The 23042-nt window shown below is 39.3% G+C and overlaps 1 protein-coding gene across 1 annotated transcript in view; it reads left to right on the forward strand.

Moving 5' to 3' along the window:
* LOC122807818 (myocardial zonula adherens protein-like) overlaps nucleotides 1-23042 on the forward strand; it is a 1184151-nt gene that overhangs the window by 886355 nt on the left and 274754 nt on the right. The gene's annotated exons all lie outside the window — the stretch shown is intronic.

Genomic DNA, 23042 nt, shown 5'->3' on the forward strand with positions numbered 1-23042 from the left:
AGGTGGCCCATTTAAGCATAGTAATGCATACCTGACTGAGCACATTGTACAGGGTTAAACAAATTCTTCTGAGTGGGTGATAGTAAATAACTTGCCTTCATGGAGGCAGATGTGCACCCTTTCCTAGATGAATTTTGTTTCATTCTTTGCCGACACCTGCAAAAGGCCCTGTGTCTGAGGAACAAGGCCTCAGAGCCCCTGTGGATGATCTGACATTGCCTGAGTCTGCCCACGCTACCAGGTATTATTTGATACATAGGAGTTTCAAGGCAATTTTAGTCTAATAGCCATGCACACCTTACCAATACCCACCTTCAAGCTTTGACCTCTTTGTCAAGGAGGGAAAGGCCAGATAGTCCCAGGCCAAGTCTGAAAGCTCTCATCCAATTGTCCTTGAAAGAGGAGACTGAATAGGATTGCTTAATTTACAGAGGAAGTCTAATCCAGAGAAGGGGAAGGCACTGAGAGATTAATCTGTCTCTCCATTGTGTTCTGTTTAAATGCTGACAGAAGGTTCTGGTGTTAGCTGTTTTGTGTTACTTACTGAGATATAACAGGTCCATGACCACCAGATGTCTAATGGCATTGTAAACAAGGAATAGATCACCCTTCAGGGGTCTATAAGTCATAGCATCTATGAATAAGGCTTCTGGTCTCTTCTGGTAACTAAAGTTTTTAAGACTAGAGATGTTTTTCAGTTAAAAGCCTCATTTTGCTTGCTTACTTTAGCTGTCCTTAGTCAACTGAGATCTTTGATGGTGGATGAATTTCCTTTCCCTAGAAGAAGTAAGAACAGCACTAAGGAAGATGAAGTCAGGGAAAGCAGCAGGCTCAGATGAGGTCACAGCAGATATGATAAAAATGCTGAGTGAGATAGGAGAGAAATGGCTCCTGAGGGTACTAATAGCAGTGTGTAGAGAAAGGTGTATCCCAGATGACTGGAGAATAAGCATACTCATGCCAGTGTACAAGAACAAAGGGAATATCCACAACTATGGGCAGTACAGAGGCAGCAAACTCCTATCACATTGCTTGAAAGTTCTGGAGAGGGTGATTGATAAATGGATACGCAGAGTAGTAGAATGTAAGATGGGAGATGAGAAGTTTAGATTCAGATCAGGATGCAGAGCAATTGACCCGATGTTTGCATTGAGACAGATACTTGAGAAGAAGCTAGAGATGAGGAGAGAGTCCAAATGGGCATTCTTAGACTTGGAGAAAGCATATGACAAGGTCCCAAGAGAGCTGATCTGGGCAGTACTGCGGTGGTTTGAGGTCCCAGAAACATTGGTAGAATTAGTGCAGGCTATGTACAAGGAACCAATGACTCAAGTATGAACAGTGTGTGGCCTCACAGAGGGGGTCCCAGTGGGAGTGGGTGTACACCAGGGTTCAGCTCTGAGCCCACTGCTGTTCATACTGGTGTTGGACTACATTAGGAAACAGGTTGAGAGGACAAATCAGCAGCGTTGCTGTATGCAGATAATGTGGCATTACAAGCAGACTCTGAACTAGAACTTCAGCAAAGGATAGGAGAATTGAATGCAAATCTGAAGGCACATGGGATGAAACTAAGCACAGATAAGATGGTGATAATGGCAGCAAATTGGGGAAATCAGAAGAAGCTGAGAATAGAGATAGAAGAGAAGATACTGGAACAGGTAAACAGCTTCAAGTATCTGGGAGGGGTGGTTGAGGAGAAAAGAAGTCTGAATGAAGAGGTCAAAGGTGGAATCAGAGGGGCTGCAGCCAACTGGCATAGAATGTCAGGTGTAGTCTATGACAAAAGAATGCCAAAGAAGCTGAAAAGTAAGGTGTACAAGACAATGGTGCAAGCAGTACTACTGTATGGTATAGAAACCTGGGCAGTAAAGGCAGAACAATTGAAGAAGCTAGAGGTGATGGAAATGAAGTGCCTGAGAAGGGTGGTAGGATGCACAATGTCGGATAGGTGAGGAAGTGAGGACATTAAAGTAGCTCCAGTTGCAGAAAAGATCAAATTGAACAGATTTCAGTGGTTTGGACACGTGCAGAAAAGCAGAGGATAATCTGGTGAGGAAGATTTGGGACAGACAGGAAGAAGGTAAGAGGAAGCGAGGACATCCAGCAAAGAGATGGATGGATTGTGTGCAAGATCAGCAACAGTGAGGCATGATTGTTGAAGAAGGCAGGAGTGCGGCACTGAATAGAGAGACTTACATACCCCGACCCTATGTACAAAAAAGGGGGCTGATGATGATGATGATGAATCTCCTTTCATTCTTTGCCCACACTCAGCTTATATCTCAGTACTACCCAGGCTTTACTAAAAAACATTTCAAGTTATCTATGTCATTGCTTCAGTGCTGTACAAGCCAAAGGTTGTCATGCTGTCAGCCTGTAGGTTTGAGTTTGAATCCCACTGATTCTTAAATGCTGTGCAACACTGAATAAATTGCTTAGATTCCTGTAATTTATTTATTTCATTTTGGCAACTGGCCTAATGCCAATGAAGCCAATGTCCTTTTACTAAAGGGACCTGAGAAGACCCCTAATCCTTGGAAATATCAGCTGTATACATTGTATTACCTATAAGCTGGGACAACATTGTAAGAGATCCTAACAGTCAATCAATTATTTGAAAGTGAATACAGGTAAAAAGGTTCACGGTAACCATTTCAAATGTCAAAACTTGCAAAGCAGAGTTTCAGAATGTGGTGACTGAATGACCAAAAATCCAAACTTAAATATTCTATGCCTGAGACTGCCATTTCTCAGAATAATTCCTGTTCACCAGGGTATGGTGATCTCAGAATTAATATATGTAAGTACAGGTCATCACCCCCAACACAATCACACACAGAGTGGGGTTCAGAGATCACATGCATAAGTACTTTATAAAACAATATCGACTCATATGCAGAATGACATTTGGTGCTGCATTATTGCCCTGGAAGACCAGAATCTCAAACAGAAGTAAACCAAAATTCAGAAAAAAATGCATCCTAACAAGAGTTAAATACATTCTTTTGAGAAGGACATAGTAAATAATTTGCCTTCATGGAGGCAGATTTGCACCCTTTCCCAGAGGTGTTCACCACAAGTCTTTGCTCATTCTGTACAAAACTCTGCAGTGCCCAAATTAATAGACTAGTATTAGCCAGTCATTGCACATATTTTTCAGAAATGCAGTACCTGTGCATGAGATCCCTAATGTTATAATGCTCTGTATTTAATCATGCATTGTAAGTGAATAATAAAATTAACTGAGAGTACTTAGAATTTAGAGTCCTTAAATATGGTTGCTGCTTGCCTTTTACATTGATGAGTTTCTGTTGCCTGTTTGATTTTATTTATCATTTGTTGACAAGGTTAGTCCTACTAAGCTAGTGGCCTTTCTTTAGAGGGGAGACCCAAGGTGACATTTATACTATTAAGGGAAACATGGCCAAGATATTGGGGAATTTCCCCATGTCTTTTCAAAATGTGCTGTGGGATCTTTCATATCCAGCTGAGCTACCAATTCAAGCAGATGGGACCTCCATTTAACATCTCATCTACCTATATAATAAATGCTATACTTGATTTTCACTATCTCCCCCCAACACAAACACATGGGTATGTTTAGGAAGCTGCATTTTGCCAAACTAAGCTCATAGGCATGTTATCATAACTTTATTTCATCAGGGCAGTTGGCATGTGACCAAAACATAAGAGATGAACTTATATTTTGTTAAGTTAGGATTGGTCTGTGAAGCTAGGCAACGCAAAAAAGTCTTTATTTTCAGTGTACTGGTTGCATAGCTGTCTGACTAGTAAACTGCTATCAATTCACTTAATGAGTCCAAGAAAGGAGCCTAGTTATGTAGAAATAGACATATACTTTAGCTGTCTTGTAAGAATGAGGTCTTTAGAGCAAGTGGTCTGAGACAGATGGCCTGCATTAAAACACCTTTTTATGAGACAGTTATCACTGCAAAAATTATGTCTGGAAATGGAACTGTTAGCTACAAAATATCCCAAGATTAACTGCATCTTAAGTTTATAGAGCATTAAAGAAATGCTTAAGGCAAAGTGGAACATTGAACACTTGATCAAGTTTCCAGGCATAAAGCGTAGGTAACAATGACAAGTTAAGATAAATACAGCAGAATATATAATGACTTTTATGACTGCTTGAATAGACCACTTGCATTCCTTGAGCAGTAGTCCATGTAATTGCCTTTATTTCTTAGAATTAACCACAGTCTGCAGGGGAGTAACAAACATCTGAGATAAACTGAAGATGTCAGCATGGGGTTCTAAGAGCCCAGCATTCATTGGGCAGTCGGTCATCCAGTGCAAAAATGCAGCCCTGTGGGAAACGTGGCACATGTATGGGAAAGACATCATATTCAAACAAGTATCATATGCTCCCTCTCTGTGAATATTAATAGTAAAGCATATCATATATGTACTCCATTCCTGGAAATGTGTACACCACTAAAGTAACGACAGTTCCCATAAATTCAAATACAACTTTATTTCCTGTAAAATGTTTTCAGTGAAGTTTTAATTACAACAGATAAGACCTGTAATTTACTTGGAGTCTGTCTTATGGCATGTTTATGCTCAGAGAGCTGATTATAATAAGTGGGGTATCTTTTATAAGAGACTGTTTTGCATGATGATTTTCTTTACATTGTAAAAAAAAATATCTAGACTGGGACTGGGACTTCATGTATGTAAGTTTGTAAATACATCAGTAGCCGAGGATTTAATATTTTGTTTCTCAGAAATGACAAGGCAGCATTATTAAACATTGTCTGAGAGCCAGTCAGTTTTTGGATAGCCAGTTATATGAATTGGCAGATTTAACCACTTCACCAAAAATGACAATTCCTACAAATGAGTTGCTACATGCTAGAATTTTCAAACATTTTGCAGTGATCCTGAAAATGAAAAAAGTAGCAGGGGATTAAGGGACATAGCTGTCTGCATGGGGAGTGTATTGATCAAATGCAGTCTTAATCAACAACTTTTTCAATTAAGCTGCAATTTGGTCAATAGGACCCCTCTAATGATATGCAGGGTCTGCTATGTGCCCTGTATCCTTGCTACAGTTATTAGTTCCCAGGTTGCTGCAAAATAACAAAGTAGGGCCTGTGCAGGCATATTGATCGAATACCATTTTTGTGAAAACGTTGTCATTTGATCAGTCTGTTTTTTAAAAAACTGATTTAGATCCCACTATGTCATGGAGCAATATTTCTACATCACCTCCAGTGAGCACACAGAACACGTGCCTTCATGTTCTGCTTCATGCCAAATTCCATCTCTGTACTTCTGAGGTGGCCTCATGCTCCAAAGGTCTGATACTCCAGTTGTTATTTGCTATGCATGTGATGACTTGTAACTTCCTTCTGAACAATATAAGAAGCTGAACATGACCAAATAATGACAAAACATTAGTGAATTAAATCCCATGGCATAGACAAAATGTAATTTTCCTTAAAAGTCACATGCTTTCTTCATAGGTTCATAAGTGATTACTAGGTTAACTGCCCTTATGGGACATCTGAAGCCTAGTGGAATATGCCACTAGTTCAAATTACCCATCTACAATTCCAAGATCGATGTTTACATGCCAGCTACAGGATAATGACTAGTTATGAGTATGATAGTGGTTGCTTCAAGGGTAATACCAATGAGTATTTACAGGGCCGATGTTTACATGCCAGCTACAGGATAATGACTAGTTATGAGTATGATAGTGGTTGCTTCAAGGGTAATACCAATGAGTATTTACAGGGGCCTTTTTGCAAGGAGAGCAATTAGGTGATGCCTCTGTCCATAAGTGGTCCAGGGGAGCAATCCTGGGGTAAATTTCCTAATTCCCAACCATACAGCCAGGTTAATATTTAAATAGAGTCAAAGGATGAACCTTGCTTTACATGGATGGGAACTCTGATCTAGATGAGCTGTAACCTCTGAGAGATGTACCTGTCTCTCCAAACCATTTTTTTAAGTTACAGAAGAAGCTTATGTCCCTTAAATGTATATTTCTGATAGAATTTGACTTGCACATACGCAATAGGTCTGTTAGTATATGGTCAAAGGATGCCTTATATGCCAGACATGGGTCCCCTTTCAACAGTCCGTACGATACTGAATATAGTGACTGTGTTTTGAGGATATATGTTTTATGTCCTGTATTGTCTTTGTGAGGGACCTCTATGGGCATTCAAGTTGTTGCATAAGCTTGACCAGGTACAAGCCAAAGGGGCATTATACTTAGTGATTGGCCTGATGAGAGAAGAGTAAAGGGACAATAACATCCGTGGACCTGGCAGCTATCCCTTTGTTTATAAGCTGCACAATATAAAAGAAATTTCTTACCACTGTAGACACATGTTGGTCAAACATTAAGCCAGTGTCCACATATGCGCCCATATCCTGAACTTACATGGTCAGCTCTCTGGGACATATTGTCAATGTGGTAATTTCCTGCTTAGTGGTTTTTCCAAAGAATACAATAATGTGCTTTTTGACATTTAGTTTTAGTCCATGGTTCTGGCACACTTTAAGTAGTTTATCTGTGTTGTCAGGAGATATTTTATGCATGGCCACATCCCATTTAAATTCTGCATCATGAAGTATTGTGACTCCATAGCAACCTTACCCTTCTGTTTATATCTGAAGACCAAGTTGCAGTACCTGGCATGTGCCTGGCAATTTGTGGAAACTCCAACCAGTCTGATCATCAAATAAATGCCTTTCAGTCTACACCAATACAAATTCTTCCCTCCAATTCCAAAGTAAATGGCACCTATATCCTACTGCACTGTCCATCAGCTAATGTGAATTATATTTAATATATTTTTATTAATGGCTATCTAGAAAGACAGCAGCAGAACTAGAACAGTGGTTCAGTTGGTTTGCTTTTAAGATGCAGGGTGATTCTTGGTGCTAAATTTGTTTACAGAATATTTGTTTCACTATTTGCATCTAAATGGAAATATTCTTAATCTCTGTTGCTTTTTACAGATAGTTGTTATAAGCTACAGTTCTTCATTACAAAACATCACATACGCCAATTCTCCCATGACTTTATTGTTATTTTTCATCCATCCAGGCCTAATGTATGAGCTCAGAGCCTTGATCCAATAGTCCTTTGTAGGCCATCCACTTAAATCCTGCACAAGCTCCCAGATCAGCACTATATTTCTTTATATTTTATTTTATTTTATAGTTTCAAGTGTCTGTGTACTGTTCTTGTAATATTAAGTAGCACCACTATTCTAATGTCTGCATCATTCTGGCTTCTTCTCTCAGAATAAGTTATGCCTTTATGTGGTATGGATTTAAAGACTGTGTAGAATTTTGTAAATGCATTTATCTTTCCAGGATCCCCTTGTACAGCAGCTATTTTAAAATGAACTCAGCAAATTACTCTTTATTGGTAACTATTGCAGGAGCTTTGTGCGTGATGTTCACCTGGTGACACACTGGTGGTCCTAGGACTAATGAGCTAGCAAAATGATTCTTCACTAAATGTTATGAAAAGCTACACGCTCAGCAGCTGGGAAGCTTATATATTGTAATTTGTTACTCTGTGAGACTTCTTACGTGGTTATTTATTCTCTTTTGTACATTGTTGGCTTGATCTGCACCTATCTGTACCTCTGCACAGTATGAATTTTTTGTCTTGTATGAACATTACTTGATGGACTTATGTGACTGTTTTTGTAATAACTTTGATGCAAATCTCTATAAACTAGTTATTTCTGGCACTCCCAGTGAATTTACCAGTGTAACACAGAATGTCATACATTTGTATAATGGCAGTATTTGAAATCAATAAATCAGATATTAGAGAGACAGAAAAAGCAGCAGTCTGTGCCTACTATCAAAGCCTTTTTATTCATATCTGTTTATAGGATCATAGGAACTTACTAGGTTAATGGCCCTAGGGCTCTTACAAGCCTAGCTAAGTTCTACCCTTATTTCCACAATCAGCACCTAATGCCACTGTCCAAGAGGGGCACAGGTAGAACCCCTGGAGTGAATTTACGGTTGCCCATCCAATTGTCCGGGTTGCGTTTGAAGAGGGCCAATGAGGTGCTCTGTTTGATATGAAGTGGAAGTCTGCTCCAAAAGTGTGGTAACCTCTGGGAAACAAATCTGTCCCTCTAGCGGGTTCTATATGTCACATACCAGGTTAAGGTCTTTAGAGCAAGTTTCTTTTTTTTTCTCTTTTTTTTACTGGGGGAGTATTTAGAGAGAGGTTGAATTTCCGGATTGAATGGATAAGACCCATCTTACTTATTGGTGTCACATGTCTAAGATTAATGCCTCATGGCCTTTGGAGCACCCACTCCCCACAGGCAGTAGAGTGATCACTCCTTCCAAACCATAAGACCCACTCAGCCCAGCAGTATTTTGAGCAATGGTCTTCAACGGAGCTACAGAGGGAAGTGTGCCTCTACTTCTGTATTATTCTCTGCCCCCCCCCGAGAAAGTTTCATAGATATATATACTAGGCTAATGGCCACTGGGGTCTTTATAAGCTAAGCCAAATATGCCAATTGTATCCCACAAGTTCATGTGCCTTAGAGGTTATTTTAAAGGGTATATGTAAGCTAGGAAAAGATTTACAGGCTGCCTCTGTCCATTAGAGAAAGATGCTGTACCTGGTGTGTATTTCTGTTTCCCATTCACTGGTCCAGGTTTCTCTTCAGTGGGGTTAGGGAAAAGCTCTGCTTCACATGGATGGGAACCCTGTTTCATAGAAGTGGAATACCTGTGTCTCCAATGTCCCCTAAATTTAAATCCCTAGATGAGCTTAGCATGCAGTGACAACTCATGTATATCAAATGCAGGCTCCCATGTGTGGGACCATGAGGCATCTACTCCATCTACTGAAACTAACCAGTGTACTTATAGCCACAGCAGAAGCCTTCAGTATCAACTGTAGGATGCCTAGCTATGTGAAAAAAATCATTGAGAACAGATGACGTGAACCCGTCGATTTACTCCAGTTGACTGTCCTGTGGCTGAGTAAGTAATCAGTCTTGGATTGCTGGTAGCACATTTGGGTGTTCTGCTAAACTGGCAATAGACTGGCTCTGTTTACATTCTAGCATTTTTTGCCATGTATTGCTCAGGGCAAGTCACCTAAACATATTTCAGCAAAACAAACTGAGCAAATTGGCATTCTATTGAATTCAGCGCCTGTAAATAACCATAGACTGAGTTTGGAGGAGGCAGTTCACTTCTGACTACAGCCACATATCTGTGCTACTTAACTATTCTGTCTTAGCGATCACCCAGCCTTTGTAAAGAAGGCTAACCCTTGCAACACTGCAAAATAAATTGCAGCTGTATGCAGGTGCAGAATTTTGATGAAGTGCTCATTGGCCCATTTCATTAGACAAACCATGTCTTGGAGCTTCATGAGGCAGCAGCCTACCACTTTTCTGCTCTGTTACTGAGCTAGTTTATCCATGTTATGATATAATTAAACGTAACAACAATATAATTACACAATCTTGTGCTGCCTTGTATTTTCTAGTCGACTTTTCATTTAATGTTACTCTTTACTGTTTTGTACCACTCATAATATAATAACTTTACCAATTCTTTGAACCTCCTGACAACTCTTCTACATGCAGCAAACAGTTTCCGGTTGTTATATCATTATCTGCTGTGTCTGTGTGATGTACAGTCTGATAAATACCAAAAGGTGTTAATATGAATGAGGAGGAGACAACAATCCTCTAAAGCTGTCTGTATGATGTTGCAGCTCAGCTACCAATATGAGATGTAAATTTTAAACAGACATGCTTTACAAAAAATGCTTTGCTGGCAAACTCTATCATACCTCTCAAGTGTCCACATTTTTACCTCATATTTTGATCTGTTACTCATAAAATTTGTAGTTTTCTGGCTAATTATTGAGAACTCAAGACACTAAATAATGACAGACAATTGAATTTCAGATTTTATATCCTTCATAAAATGCATACTGATGCAACACCAGTTATTCTAGCAACTTTCTAAGTGCATGATAGCAATATTTGAAATATGTCCCTATGTTTGGGCCTTTGTTCTCCTATTATTTTGGGCTATGTCCAGATTTTGAGCTTATAGTTTGAGAAGGCATGAACTGCACCAATGGACAGACTTTATGATGACAAGTTGGTACACGAGTTGCAGTTTCCAAAATCTCTTTCAGCATTTGAGTAACTGACTTTCAATGTATCAGACCATGCTGGTTTCCTATTTTTTTGTCTGACTGTATTATTGCATTTTTGGTATTATATTTCAGCCACCTGATGCTGGATAATTTCACCATCATTTCAAACTTTTATGCACAGTTCTTAAGGTTTCTTCACAGTCTGTTCTTTATTTGATTCAGTGTTATATGCATGAAGTGCATGTTTCTCCATGATATCAGTTTCTCTTTTGCAGACAAACATAAAATCGATCCAGACATGACAGGAATCAGAAGCAAGAAAAGCAGAAACGGAGATCTGCCTTCAATAAATCTTTCTTCTGATTGTTCTGTGTAGGTCACAAAACTGTGCTGTTTTCTGTTTATTATTTTGTGAGCGGTGGTGGTGCTGCGGTAGCGTTGTCGCCTCACAGTTAGACGTTGCACGTTCGATTCTCAGTTAGAGCATCTTCTGTGTCACAGTTAGAGCATCTTCTGTGTGTTGACATGCGTGAATGGGCATTCCTTCAGTGAAGGTTGTGTGTTAGGCCTGGCAAGCCAGCATGTAAAAATCTACTGCCAATCATTAGCGGACCGGAGTTCCGCTGTGGCGACCCCTAACCAGGAAAAGCCGAAAGACAGAAGATTTTGTGAGCTATCAATCTAACAATATAGCTTCCAATGCCAGCATCATTTGTTTTTCTATGTAAAAATGTGGACAGTAGTAAATTTGAAAAGAGAATACATGATAACTTTTATCTGTCTTTAGTCCTACCTAGTTAAAGATCAGGTAAGCTGTACCTGCCACGAAATCATGATGTTTCCCAGTAAGTCCTGGCATCCTAACAGTTAACAAGGTAGCGCATGCCACCTAAGTTATAACTGGATTATTCAAAAGGTCCATATTCCCCTCTACTGACCACACCTTGTCAACACCAGCATATTCACATTAATTTTGCTTTAGTGTCTCTACTAGATACCATTTATATTTGGACAGCAGGTGGTGTTTACTCTATTTATATAATTGTTGGTAGCACTAAATGGCAAAGTCCTATGACAGGCTAATATCCAATCCAGAACTGTTTATCCATCTTACACCCACTGCCTCTGAGATAGAGTCTGGCATCCCCATGACTATAAGTAGAATAAAACAAGTATCAGATAATGAATAAATATTAAGATGAAACATAAATGTTACATTTTCATGGGAAGCAGCGGAGTGAAAGGAAGTAAAATTGACTGCATTGTAGAATTAATACCAATGTTACATATTATTAGCTACGTTGTGTGTCTCACAGAACTGCAAATGTGTATCACTGCAAGTAGGTGAACCCCAAGGTATATAATCAGTATACAAAACTAAACTTAGGGTGAGCAGCCATCATCTTCCAGTTTTATGTATTAGGGTTTGTGCCATGAAAACACCTACTACATAACTGTCCATGTACATGAATGACCCTCACTGTAATAACCTCCTTGCACACATGGATTCTATTTAATTATTTATGTGTTCATTGGATAAGTGAAAGGATCCTTTCTGACCCTTTTTAACAATAACCTGGGCAAGGAGGACAAGAATAATGCTACATGTATGAATAATTTAGTGTAGCCAATCAATGAACATGTTTTTGAAAGGAAATACTCCACACAGCATACTCACCGCTATATGTATGGATTTTTTGTATTATTTTTATTAAGGCACACATACATTGATAGAAGAGAACATAAGATATATTAACATTGTATTATTCATATATTATATATATGTTTTCTTTCTTTCTAACAATTATTTACTCCAACATTACACGAGTTGCTCAATTCCTGCCTTCCCTTAAACTTAATTTTCCTCATCCAAGACATAATTCTGCATATATTGTCCTGAAAAATTCCATTTATTTCTATGCAATTTGCACCTTTCCTTTACTAAAGATCCTACCTCTAGTTCTTTTGCACTGTGTAACTATACCAGGTTTATTTTTATTTATTTATTTATTTAGTATTTGTTTACTGAGATGATCTGTCTGGCATGACAAGCATACCCCTTTTTAGCAGCGGCCAAAGCAGCAAAGCTCCATATCGATAAGAAGACAATTATACATTCAAATAAGAATAATATAAGAAGTGGGCATAAGAACACCCATGCATATACATATATAACAATATTGCAAATACAGAAAAGTAAACATATTAATTGCAGCTTATTTATAAGATATAATACAATAAGTTAATTAGTAATTGAAATAGATGAAAATGTGGAAAAGTATATAAAAGAAAACAGAAAACAGAGAATATAAGTAGTTAGAGGATTAGGTGCCACATAGACAGTTATCAGTCTGTTGCGTGGCATGAACATAGCCACACGTGGCTTAATTGTGGGCTCCGGTATAAAAGACCTACTAGCCCCACTGAATACTAATCCAGCAAATGAGAATAAGTCAATATAAAAATAAAATAACTTGTTTATTGTGACACAATTCACAAGTGAAGGCTTAGTGATTTGTAGGTTTTTCTTTAGCTGTACATCTTCGCTCCTGATTGACCATATGGTATCTTGTCTGAGTGGCTTAAGTGAGAAGAATTTGTGGTAAAGGTCTCACCTTCCTTGCACAAGAATCAGGACAAACCCAAAATAATGGGGAGCAAAGGCTAATAAATCAGGGAGATTTTTTTTTAAATATTACCCTAACTCAGTCAAAATGTTAATAGAATAACAAGTTTTGCATCAACATGCATTTTCTGAACAATAAAAACACAAGCATTAAACTCTAATGTCTGGCATTACTGAGTGACTGTAAGTCTCAGTGATTTACCAGAAAGTCAACAATTTTACAAAAAGTGACAAATATATTTAGCAAAATCAGGGATAGTTGAAAGGTATGACTGGCGGTACACTACAGAAGAGATGAGATTAGAAGGTACTGGTTGCTACTTCCAGCAGAATAGACAACATTTTGTTTTATGATGGTAGTGTATTTACATATGTAAGATTGTATCATTCTGGAGACATACCATACAAGAAGATGAAGCAAAAAGGCAGTCTTCCCTTCCTTTAGGCTGTCAGAGCAACATGCAGGCAGCTGCTGTTAACTACCATTAAGATATGAAAGCCTATAATATATGTGTGGGTATATGTAACACACATGTATCTCCAAACAACAGTTGGTAAAGACAATGATGTTATATACCTAATCTAAAATGCCATATAAATTGTCCTTCAGCACTGTACCCACAGTAGTTATCAGTGCCTGTTGTGTCATTAAGCATTTACATCACTCTGTCTTGTCATTATGAACTGGCCTTAAATGACACTAATCAGCAAAGAATTTGTGTTGCTGTAAAGACAGTAACCACAAACACAACACTTTAAACAATCTAAACTAGTTTGTCTAATCATAAAGCATTAAAAAGGTTTTAAAGGAAACTCCCACTACTAACACTGCCAGTCACTGCTTGTCACCCTTTTACCCTCTAAGGGACCTTGTCACCATCTTTTCCCTGTTAGCCAACCAATTCTCTGCCTATCTGAATAGTTTTCTACCCACTCCAAACTGTTCCATCTTTTGCTTGGAACCTGCGATACCAGCAAGATCAAAGGCTTTGCTGAAATACTCATATACTGCATATACAGGGTTATCTCTATCTATCTCCCAATGCCATATTATATTACTGAAGCATGTTGCTCAAACATAATCTGCCCAGTATGGACACATGAATGAATTCAATGGACTTCCCTTCCTGCATGAGAAAAATATGAAGACTCGCTGGACTGAAGTTTTTCTGGGCTGCTTCCTTTACTTTTATAGATGGACACCACAGCTGATTCTCTTAATTTTTGTGAGACCACCCCTCCAGAAGGGACCTGCTCAATAGCTTTAATAAAGACAGTACCAAAAGCCCAGTAGCCCCTTTTGGAATACTCAAGAGGATCAAGCAAGCCCAGAGTGATTGTGTTTGACCACTGCTGGAATTATATTGCTAGGGTAAGAATAGTAACACCACTGATGAAACTATGTTAAAAGGGTAAGAATGGTAACAGCTCACAGGCCAGTTAGTGGTGGGTAGTCATTTGCAAAGTTACTAGGTGTACAGACAGATACCATTTTTATGTTAGAATTAAATGCATTGGGAGTATGATTAACAGAATGTAACTTTTTAAATAGATATATGACACTCATATGGGGATATGAGGAAAAAACTGCAGATTTGTTAAAATAAATGAAGGATAATAGCGACCACGGTGTCCATCATCATATTGTACCATATGTGAACTTACATATATGGATAGCTGCTTCATACATGTTCAGCCGCCACCATTTGTTAGGATTCTTTCTGTTTCCTTCTACATAGACAGTGTAAACCATGCTGTTGTGTGGTTACTATTAGCCAGTAAATCTCTGAAGTGAAAATACCTTACCTGAACATCTCCAGATATGATGAAAGTGAGGATACTTTCTTCCCTGGTTCCATCTAGTAGCTTTTCTGCAAACCATTGCTGGTAAGAAGCTATAGTCTGACCGTTTCATTGGCCATCATTAAATAATGGTATTCTCCAGTCTGTCTGTGCCAGGTTGAGCTATCTCATCATAAGCACTGCCTTGCTCCCTTAAGTCTTTCCCTAATTATCTCACCATCACTTGCAGTTAAGTTAGATGACTTTTTGAGGGCACCAATGTACCAAAATCTCCTTTTGTTTTAAACATATTTATTGCCAGTAAGCTACGCCTTTGGTTCTTTGTGCTTGTGTTTTTCTTCTTGCCATTTAGTTCGGTTATCTCTGCTTTATCTTTTTCCTTTTTCATTATCATCCATCCCTTCCCTCTAACCATTCCTTAGACATACTGCAGCTTCCTCCCTGTCCTTCCCTGTTCTGAACAGTCTGTAGCAAAGTGCCAGTATGTCAAAATACCCCCTTCTCATTGAACTAAGGCTTCATTATCCCAGCCACGTTCAGGCTCGTCTTCCACTACCAGTGCTTCTAACACACCTATTTTCTTTCTGAGGCTGTTAGGCATTCCTGATGCCAACATGTGCCATTGTTCTACAATTTCTATATTTCCTTCCCAGTTCCTCTCCTACTTGTCTGCACATTCTGTAAGATTTTGCTTTTTTCCTCAATAACTTCTTTTGTCACCCCAGTGTCATTAGTTTTATCACTTTTCTTGATAAATGTCCCATCTCAGATGTCTGCCCAAACCATCCTTCCTTCTTTGTTATCCTTACTTTTGCCCCTTTATGCTTTCCTTCTTCTATCTTATAAGTTCATACGTTCATAGGTGTTTACTAGGCTAACAACCACAAGGGCCTTTTTAAGTCTAGCCATGCATCCCAAATCTCTAACAAGTTCTGATACCCTTGATAAATGTAAGCAGGGGTTTGGGAGATGAAACATTTACAAGCAGAGGGGTTGGAGATGAACCATTTACAGGTCACCTGTGTCCATTAGAGACATAGTTGACAAACCAGGGATGAATTTCCTGTTCCCTATCCAGTTGTCCAAGTTGCACTTGAATTGAGTTAGGGATGAGCTCTGCTTCACATGGATGGGGAGCCTATTCCATAGATGGGATAGTCTCTGGGCTACATACCTGTCTCTTCACCAGGTCCTGTTATATCACAGGCAAGGTTTAAGTCTTTAGAATGGGTAATTCTGGTACTGTTTGTTTTGTGAATGTGCAGGAAGTCCATCAGACTGGGGCCTGACAATGCCCTGTATGCCAGGCATAGATCTTCCTTCAAAAGCCTGTAGTAGACAGAATACAGGGATAGGGCTTTGAAGTGGTCTGCATAGGACATTTTACTTAATGCCCTCTATTTTTTTAGTGAGGAACATCTGTGGACGTTCCAGTTGTTGGATATACCTGGTTGGGTACATACCAAAGGGGACATTGGCTTCAATAATAGGTCTGATGAATGTCGAATACAGGGGAACAATGACTTCCTTGGACTTAGATGCCATACCTTTGTTTATAAGTTGTGCAACGTAGAATGATTTCCTCACTGCTGTGGATACATGATGGTCAAATGCTAGATTACTGTCTATGTGTGTCCCTAAGACCCTGACTACTGGGTCAACTCTAAGGGGTGTGTTGTATACATGATAGTTACCAGGGATAGATGACTTTCCAAAGAATACTATTATGCATTTCTTGACATTTAATTTAGTCTATGACTCTGACACCAGTTGTTTGTCTGGATCAGCCCCTCCTGGAGAACATTTGTGTCAGTGTGGGATTCAATGACAGTTCCTAATTTGCAATCATCTGCAACTTTTGTCAGCCAGAGACCACTGACATTTGCCTTGACTTCAGAGAAGTAAATGCCAGAAAGGAGAGGTCCAAGGACTGATCCCTGAGGGACTCCAACTGTGACTGGCCTCTTTGTATAGGTGGATTCCCCAATTCTAACTTCCTGGGTCCTGTCTGTGATCCTGTTGGCTATACACCAGGTGACATAAGAGTTTATACCTAACCTTTTAAGTAATGCCTGAGTGAGGTATTGTGTCAAATGCCTTGGCCAGATCCAGATAGGCAGTGTGAAACATTTTTTCCCTCATCCATTCATTTGATTACCTTCTCAAAGAAGTCTACCAGGTTGGGTAGGCATGATCTGCCCTTGATGAAACCAAGCTGGGTAGGGTCCAGTGTCTATGTTTACTATGTCTCTGTTGATCATTTGCATGATAATTCTTTCCATGGCTTTACATATAAGACTAGTGAGACTTATGGGTCTGTGGTTTCCAGGGTCTGTAGATGGCCCACCTTTGTGCAGAGGGATGGCTGTTGCTGTTCTCCATTCATGAGGCACAAAGCCTGTTTGGAGGGTACAGGTAAATAGTAACTCCAAAGGCCCTGATAGGTCACGTTTCATGCTATTTAGACAGTATCTTGGGATATTGTCTGAGCCCATTGATGCGGTGTTCTTAGTCTTAGAGAGATTAAAGACCTGTTCCCTAGTGATAGCAGAGGGAGTTATATTTCATGGTATTTCCTGAGGGAAGGTTGAGGGGGAGAGAGGGGTAAAGTTGGAGCTGAATTTATCAGCCAGGAGGTTTGCTATATCTTCTGGCTCAGTATAGGTGGCTTCTTTTCAAGGAGCTCTGCACACAATTGTGTATTGCCTTTGAGGTTGTGGACATAGCTAACAAATGCTTTGCGGCTGTTCTTGGCCTGGGAGGCGAAACTTAGCTCAAATTTCTCTTTGGTAGACTTTATTTGCTCACTGAGTTGTTTGCTTAGTTTGATGAGAGTGCTTTTATACTGCTGGGTGCTGCACCTCCTAATTTTTGACATGAATTTCTTCCTTCTGTTATACAGCCTATTGATTTTGTGATTCCACCAGGGTGGCTTGTTTTTTGAGTTAGTTCTGTCTGTCTTCGTGGTGGGTACAGCTGCCTCTATGCAGCTATTAACATACTTATACAGGGTTTCTGTGAACAGTTCTGCATAGACAGAAGTGATCCCAGGGTTTATGGGGGCTTGATGTTTTGCCAAGTAATCACTTAATAGCAGGAGGTTAGCCTTAGAGTAGTTCCTTAATATTCCAGGTTTAGCTGGGGATCCAGGTTTTATTTTTACTTCAAAGGAGAACATTTTGTGGTCTGACCTTACCAGGGAAGACATTACAGTAGGGGGTGTGTAGCACTCTACCATGTTAGTGAGGACCATATCCAGTATGGTTGCACCCCCTGGATGGTGTATTGACTACCTGGTCCAGGGAGTTTGTGTTTACAAAATCCAGGAATCTATGTGCATGTACATTTGGTGTCATATAGGATTACCAGTTAATAGTGGGGTAATTAAAGTCACCCATGAATATGGTATTGGGTTGGATGGTTAGTGTTTCTAATAAGTTTAAATACATGATATGGGTTTTCTGGGTCATAGAGGGGACCTATTGCAAATATATTTATTTTTGATGTAAATAGAGACATCTCCACCTTTAGTCCCTGCTATGAAGTAGCTGGTCTAAATGTGTGGAAGGCATTATAACCTTGCAATGTTGGTGTGCTATTCGCGGCTTTAAACCATGTCTCAGTGACCACACAGATGTCAGCATTCTGTAGAGTGAAGACAGCTTCTAGGGAGTGGAGTTTTTTGTTTTGACTCCTAGCATTGAGCAGTAATACCTTTACATTTTCTTGGTTTTGATTTGCTGTGTCAGAAATACTTTCAGTTTGGCACTGCCTAAAAAAAGGGACTATGGGGAATGATAATGTTTTATCTAATATTCAAAAGCCTAGAGGGGAGAGGTGCAGACCATCCCTGGCAAAGCAGCATGGTCTGTTGACCATCTTCTTCCATGCTGACAAATATTGCACCCCCTTAGAATGACACCAGAAACTAAGCCAATTAGTAAAGTCAATGTTTCTTCAGTCTTTGTTTCTATCAGCCTGATGGCTGATACCTCCTTCCTCTGCTTTAGTATCTTCCTTTTAGCTGTCTTAGCTAATGCCCATTTCTGGACCTTGTGAGACATGATGAATATGTTATTATTTTTAACAGTATATTATGTTTATTAGTATGTCTTTTTTAATATATGCTAGAGTTGGAATATGAAAGGGTTTTTAAAAGCTGACCACAGTTAGGCAGGGTCCTTGATAATGTAACTCCATGGGCAGTACAGAATAGCTTATGCTGGCAAGAATAAAGAATTTTCCAAAGAAAAGACAGGGTTGCTTTGGAAAAAGTTGTGCTCAAAATGATTGTGAAGAACAGAGAAGTACACTGGACAAGAGCTGTGGATTTCATATGCCAAGTAACAGAAACAAGGCAAGGGAAATCATCGAGCACATGACAAATATTATGTAAGATGACATCCTGAACTTTTTATGGAACTGAACTTAACAACACCAAAGATTTTGATAAGTGCTAGACCATTACAGAATTACCTAATACATATTTTCAACTAACATATAAGTATGTAGTAGCACATACAGTAGATTGAACCCTAGATTAGCATTGAAATTCCTTCATGTATGTAGTGCACCATTAAAAGAATTATCTCATTGTATATATTTTTAGATTAATATATAAGCAAGTAAAGGTAGTCAGAGCATTAATAGCTTATGCCTTAGATTAGAGTTCAAATCTCTTTCATTTTCTTTTTGGAATTTGAGTGTGTTAGGACCATAGGATCTTAGGAGGTTACTAGGTTATTGGCCCTGAGGCCATTATAAGCCTAGCCAAGAGTTTAGCCCATGTTTAGACAAGTCAGCACCCGATGCCCTTGTCCAGTAAGGACATGGGTAGAATCCCAGGGGTATATTTTCTGTTTCCCATCCAGTTATCCAGGTGGCGCTTAAAAAGGGGTAAAGAGATACTCTGCTTGACGTGGAACAGTAGTCTATTCCATAGATGGGATACAAATCTGTCCCGTCAGCTCGTCCTGTTGATATCATAGACCAGGTTGGTTATTCCAGCTTTGTCTCCATCTCTATTACCAGCCATATGTCAGCTTTTTCATGTATACTTTATACATAACAAAATATTGTATCTTGTTTCCCATGAGCATCCATAAGTCACAATTTTTTAATGACCCCTATTTTTAGCAGCACAAGCCCAGTGAGGCTAAGAAAAAGTCTATCTCTTTTAAACAATACCTCATCTTCCTAGGCTGTCTACCAATCTTTAGCTGTCACTATCCCCTGATATGCTTCTAATCCTTGAGTCAGAACATTAACTGGCTGGTCTTCTCCTTCCACATACTGCTGGCCCTTTGTGTTCACAGCACATCCAAGTTAACCATCACACTTCACAGACCCTTGAACAGTGTTACCCAACATCTTTTCAGAGGCATGGTCATTGCCTCCTGTCTGGTTCTTTCTCTGACAGGTTATTAGTTTCCACATGGGTAAAGGGGGTAACCTGTTTTCATAACCAGTTATTTTCCCACTGTGCACTTGGCTAATGAAGATGTGGGCATGGTGCTGCATGCTTATCTGTACCTGGAATTAGTTTGCAACAGCAATATGGCTGCATCTAAATTTCAGTTCAGCTATGTGTCTCCAATCAAATGTACATGAAGAGGAAATTTCTAACCCCCCCTAACAGCCTGAACCCCTTATTCTCATCTCTTCCAGCCTTTAATGCTCCATTCTTTCAAGATAATTTTTTTCTGATTCAAGTGTCTCCTTTATTTTTCTTTCTTTTAAATGAAGTAGCACCTAGCTAAACCTGTCTGCCTATTTTTCCAGTATCCTACTTTAACAAATATTAGTCAAGTTAACAGGACTTAAGATGCAGACAAACAAGCAAAACTTAACCTACTATAAGAGGTACCTGAAGTCAGACAAGAAAAAGAAGCATTGATACCTGTATTTTCTAAAGGAAGCGTCCTACATACAGTCCTCTCCAAATGTATGGGTCTTTAAGTAGCATGTAGGCAATTCACACCTAACCTCTTCTCTCAAATACCAGAGTCCTCACACACAGACGCAGATACAGACACACACACACACACACACACACACACACACACACACAAGTTGGCTCTATCCTTTAGCAACTAATTTATATACTCTGCATTCTGTGACGTGTACTTTGTATAACTCATTTTTTTGACTATTTGTAATAATGCTAATTTGCATACGTGAATGCTATTTGTATATAGTGTCTTGTGTAATATCTACATGCATTGATTGATTGACTGATTTCTGGCTCTGATATCATCAGCCCAATTGCCTTGTAGTACTTCTTCTGTTGTACTGTTGCATCCAACATATGGTTATAAAACACACAGTCTAACTTGTACTACTTTTATGTTCATATTTATGTAAGTGGCAGTTTCTCCTTATTCATCATAGTTTAAGGGTGTGAGCTGTGAACAGATTTCATCCAGTAATCAGTGGGGTTTGATTTCCTTAATCACCACTTGCACACTTTACGACTATGAACGAATCACTTAATAAGCTGTAAGCTCCCATTTCAATCCTGAAAAGAGGCATTGGTGGCTAGTAATACATGAATAATAAAATAGAACGTGGAAAGGCATACCAAACACTGTTATTTTTCCAGATACTACCTAAAGTAGGTATTCATATAGTTAGCTATCACTTGTAAGAAACATGTCATTTGTTTTAGATAACCAATGAAGCCTAGTCAGCTACAAAACAGACAGAAAGGAGCACATCATTAAAAGAGACTAAATTGCTTTGTGGCAGAGAGTCATAAAGTCTTATTTTTAATCCCAGGTGACATAGATAGAATTAGTGTCTCAGGCATCTGAAGTGCTGGCAGTAGCTGGGCATGTCCATCCTGGGGAGAAGGTTTACTCTTGGACACACCTTATGGTAAATCTGGTGGAGGCTGGAGACATGCAAGGTGAGGTGCTGCCATCGGGGAAGTAGGGGCATTTGCAGAGTCATATCCATCCCTGGATGTTATGGGTGCAAACAAAAGTGGTGTGGAATTTTCTGTATATTAAAATTATCCTTGGGAGTAATGTTGCTCTGCCCATGGGCACCTCATTCTCCTCAGTGGCCCTGAACATCAGTCAGAGGAAGTATGAGAGAGGCTTGTTGGGTAGGTAGACCTGGTGAACAAGTAGAATATACTAGGAGCAGCCAATGCTTAGCTGCAAGAGGCAGAGGAGACAAAAAATAGCTAGAATAAATTACATTGCTCATTTGTTTGGAAAAGCATGGTCAGCATTACTGTATGCTTAGATTTTTATTCTTCTGCTGACCTAGGTTTACATGCTATTAAAATAGTAACTGAAATTTGCTTACAAGGCAAAAAGGACCTCATCCATTCATTTTTAGATCTGTTTTATCCATTTCAGTGTTACTGAGAGTTGTAGCCTATCTTGTTGTATAATTTGTAAATTAATGTGTCTTCTTGTCCAGCCACCCATCTAATGGCTGAAAAGGATCTATGTTCACTTACCTGGTTAACAAACAGATAAAAATTGGGCATATGGTAGAAATCAGCCTTTGAGAGTATTCAGTTCTTCACAGGACATATACAAATGTATTAATTCACATACTGGACACACATTTAAGACCACATTAAATATCATCTGTTCACCTACTAACATTTTTAGGAGATATAGGAAAAAAATAAAGCCTTTGGTGAAACCCCTGGAACGCATTCTCGCCAGGAACCAGACTTGAAAACTGAGTGTTGAGACCCTATTTTGAACCCTTCACCATGTTTTGTGTTTTGCACTGTAATTAATATATGCCATGTATGTGCTCTTCTACTTTAGCCTGTTTTAGAACACCAGTTTTAAGTCAATAATTATTTTTTTTTAGAAATGAACTTATACAGTTTAGAACAGGCATGGGCAAACTACGGCCCGGGGGCCACATGCGGCCCGTTAAACGTTTTGATTCGGCCCTCCAAACTTGAAAAAATTTAATAAATTAACCTTGTTAATGCTTTATTTCCCCTGCAATTCTGATGTTTCCTCACTAGATGGTGGACTCTAGATATATTGGCTTTGTTGAGGTGAAGCGTAGGCCTATTACTCCACGTTTGCACTTTACCCTTTGACCCACCGCCCCTCTATGAAGATGAGCGGACCCAAGAAAGTGGACAGAGAATGTCGAGTGTTCAATAAGGAGTGGACAACTAAATATTTTTTCACTGAACACCGATCATCTGCTGTTTGCCTGATATGCCAAGAAACTGTTGCCACAAAGCACGCTAATTATGCTAGCAAGCTCTCAACAAAAGAACGGAAGCTGCTGCTGAGAAGGTGGCAGCTAATTTGAAGGCTCAGCTTTTTCACCGCAAACTGCCATTCAAGAGTCAAGTACCAAGGCCAGTTTTATGCTTTCATTCAAAATAGCAAAGGCCAGCAAACCACTGTTTGAGGGCGAAGTTTTAAAAGAATGTATGGTAGAGACAGCAGGTATTTTGTGCCCGGA

This window comes from Protopterus annectens, chromosome 7.part1 (genome assembly GCF_019279795.1).
Source record: "Protopterus annectens isolate FY-2018-M chromosome 7.part1, PAN1.0, whole genome shotgun sequence".
Taxonomy (NCBI): Eukaryota; Metazoa; Chordata; order Ceratodontiformes; family Protopteridae; genus Protopterus; species Protopterus annectens.